Source organism: Micropterus dolomieu, linkage group LG19, assembly GCF_021292245.1.
Source record: "Micropterus dolomieu isolate WLL.071019.BEF.003 ecotype Adirondacks linkage group LG19, ASM2129224v1, whole genome shotgun sequence".
Taxonomy (NCBI): domain Eukaryota; kingdom Metazoa; phylum Chordata; class Actinopteri; order Centrarchiformes; family Centrarchidae; genus Micropterus; species Micropterus dolomieu.
In genome coordinates this window covers 3,816,998-3,820,303 of record NC_060168.1, presented here as the reverse complement: position 1 = coordinate 3,820,303, position 3,306 = coordinate 3,816,998, and the positions used below count along the sequence as shown (strand labels likewise).

Sequence of the window (3,306 nt, the reverse complement as noted above, 5' to 3'; positions counted from 1 at the left end):
CATTATTTGGGGGGCTTAGGGCCATTTTAGGGTAGCTTCCCCTAAAATAGGCCTATGTCCATGTTTCCAAGCTGTGTTATTGTGTGTTATTGGTACAAGCTGGGAGACCAGCTTGTGCGGTGAGCTATATAAAATATATATATATATATCTTCTCCAAGATCTGATGTCTGACAATCGGTTGAAGCCTCCCGTTCCAGCACCATAGAATAAGGTTCCTGGGGAGGCTGTGTGTGATGGTGATATTCGATAATTGGAGCCCACACTTCATTCCCCTTTTTAAGCTAACTGACCAATGGCTAGAGCCTGAAAATTAAATGAACAGCATAAAATATGAAATATTGATTAAATGTGTCTGACACATTGAAATAACAGTTGTAGCGTACAGTTACCCTTTCAATTATTTTTATTGTACAAGCTACTTGGTAAGTGAGGGTTATTTCAATTTCACACATTTGGATAAATATAGACACAGGCTTGCAGGAAGCATATTAACCAGACTGTATTAGACTTTTAACAAGTTACTGTTGGAATTAATACTAATTAGTTACAGCTGATCTGATTTGCTGCCAGTGACAGTGTTTATTCCAAACTAGTGAAAATTATGACATTGGACGTGTGGAAGAGCTCCCTCAGTGTACAAATAAAGGGCTCAATCTAAGGTAACAACAACACAGTGATTATTATTTATTTATCGTTGTCACTAATCAAAACATACTTAGATATTATATTCTTACATACTGGTCCTTTAACCTCTTAACAGTCCTGTAAAATTCATGCAAAACGCCTATTCAAGGCATATCCAAAGTAAATTAAATGTAGTTCTTGAACCATTGGGAGTATATGCATGGTTTTGGGCTTCTCTGAAAGAGAACACTCTGGAGTGTCTAAGTGATTGATTAATATAAGTTTAAACACACTAAAACTAATATATTTTTCATTTCCGCTTGAAAATGCATGCAGACAACTACAGCTGGGACTTATTAGCTGGAAAACACTGAAGGACCACAGGATAAAGCATTACCTAGTCCTACTTTAAATTTCATACCAGTACCATGAAAAATGACTGATGATTTTCTGAGTGTATGTCTTAGCGTATCTTTTCTAAAACAGCCCCACCCCTTGGCGGCAGGCGGCTGCTGCTGCATCGCTCCTATCAGCCGTTAGCTCGATGCAGATGTGTTTTTTTTGCTGGTAGATCATGAACTTCCTACTTAAAGCTGGGTCGTTATTTTCAGAATTTTATTGGCTACACGAAGTGCCAGTCATTGGCACAATTGCTACCCACGAAATAATAGGGGCTGGCCCTTACTTACAGCTCGGGCTCTCGTTGGCTATTGAAGGCTGTGAAACGGACATGTGAGCTCTTGTTGAGTCGGATTTGGTGTCAGTCGAAAGGTCAGATTTCAGCGGCTAATTTGAATACAAGCTATCGTAGTTGTTTACATTCAAATCGGCGTTATTACGGTTATAATGATATACGAGCCACGTCTGCCAGCAAATATGAAACGAACCCTGGGGATTTACTGATGGAATAATGGAATAAATGTTTTTACTGGATTGGATCGTCTGGACCCTTGGCAACGTAACAAGACCATTTTTGTTGGAATATAATCAATCGGTGGATTACTATGAGGCTTCAAAGGTGAGTCTGACAGAAGCGCTGATTGTACCCGCTGTGGTGATTGTGTCTTGAAATTGTTTGCATTGGTCGAATCACGAGGATTTTAGCTTTCAAACGGTGGATCATATGAGTATGAAGTTAACATAGCAGCTGTGCACATACTGAAAGCTGCCGCAGTGGGCAGGCCCATGGAATGTTAAATTCATATACAGTATATGTATATAAAAGCTGCCCAGTACAACCACAGTCTGATCTGCTGGCCACTGAGGAGCTCCACTGGAGCGGCTTGGGTTTAGGGCCTTATACGGGAGGGGCAAGCACTGCTTCTTAGTTTTACTATTTTATCTTATAATTTATTCAAATTCATGAGTTTTGATTAAAATTGTGAAAGACAGTAGATTTTAATTTTCACGCTACTCTTATTCATCTACTTACTGTATATTTATTGAAATTTGCTGTTGCTAATTGATAATCATACCAAGCAGGCCATACGTGATCTGAAAGTGACTGACTACAAGGCAAACAGTGCATGTGCAAAGTACAACGGTAATAAACAGCTGAAGGCAGATCAATCAGTAGAGCATGAGGGATTGAGGCTGTGGTGTTTGACATACATTATTCTTATAATTTGACTTTTCTGTCACTCACTGTGAAATATTAACTATCACATGAGAATTAAGCAACCATCATGTGTTATACTCCAAAGACACCAAATCAATTCTAACCTGATTTAGAAACATGCAATAAAACATTACTCTTTCATTAATGTCAATGAGGGCAAAATTAGACTGCTCTTTTGGATAGATGTGCATCGAATACTGAGCCCTTTCACAAGGAGCATGCTTCTGAATTAACTAATTTATATGAAGTTATTATAACTAATGTTCAGGAACATGACCAAGCCTCTCACTAGCGCATTGCCTGTGCCTCGCTAATCCAGTCACCTGTACATGAGCGTGTCTAATCCCTTTCTCTTCTGTTTGTTTCAGTTCTCATGACCCTCAACCCCAACCCCGGTTTTTCGCCTCTCTCTACTCTCAGCGGTAACACGGTGGTCAGCACAGTGGCGTCACGGCAAGAAGGGTTGAACCTCGCCCGTCCCTGGTCCTTTCTGTGTGGACTGTGCATATTCTCCCAGTGTTCGCATGGGTTTCCACTAGGTGCTCCAGTTTCCCCACACTATCAACAGCATGCATGTTAGGGTTAATACTTTCATCTACGTTATCCTCCTTCTTCTACCACAGGGGCATTATGAAGCAGAAGCTCCTCGAGACGTGTGTCCACCCTGAGTCTTGACCCCCATGCTCCAGCCCATCATGACTCTTTTCGACCTCCGTTCATCCTCATGTAATCAACTCCCTTCATCCCACCCCTCGACCCCTTTCATCTAACATCTTTCGGCTCCTGTTCATCCACTGGTAATCGACCCCCTTCAACTCTTCCCTTGAACCCAACATCACATCCTATCCTTCCTGAATCCTTTCCAATGTGAATAAAGTACCTTTTATACCACACAACTGTTACCACATACGGGTTCTCTAAGCTATAAATGACCAGTGACAGCCTGGAGGTTAGAGAGAAGCCTTGTAAGCAGAAGGTTTGCAGGTTTGAAACCCAGGACCATTTTAAAATGAAAAGCTAGATGGGGCTTAGTTCACTTTTTTAAGTCATAAGTCAGTCTCTC

General features: G+C 41.0%; 1 long non-coding RNA gene across 1 annotated transcript; it reads left to right on the top strand.

Moving 5' to 3' along the window:
* Positions 1 to 1,520: 1,520 nt before the first annotated feature.
* Positions 1,521 to 3,071, top strand: LOC123958101. Its single transcript, XR_006821998.1, has 3 exons — positions 1,521 to 1,643; positions 2,612 to 2,782; positions 2,867 to 3,071. It is a non-coding gene; the product is annotated as an uncharacterized LOC123958101 (long non-coding RNA).
* Positions 3,072 to 3,306: the final 235 nt, after the last annotated feature.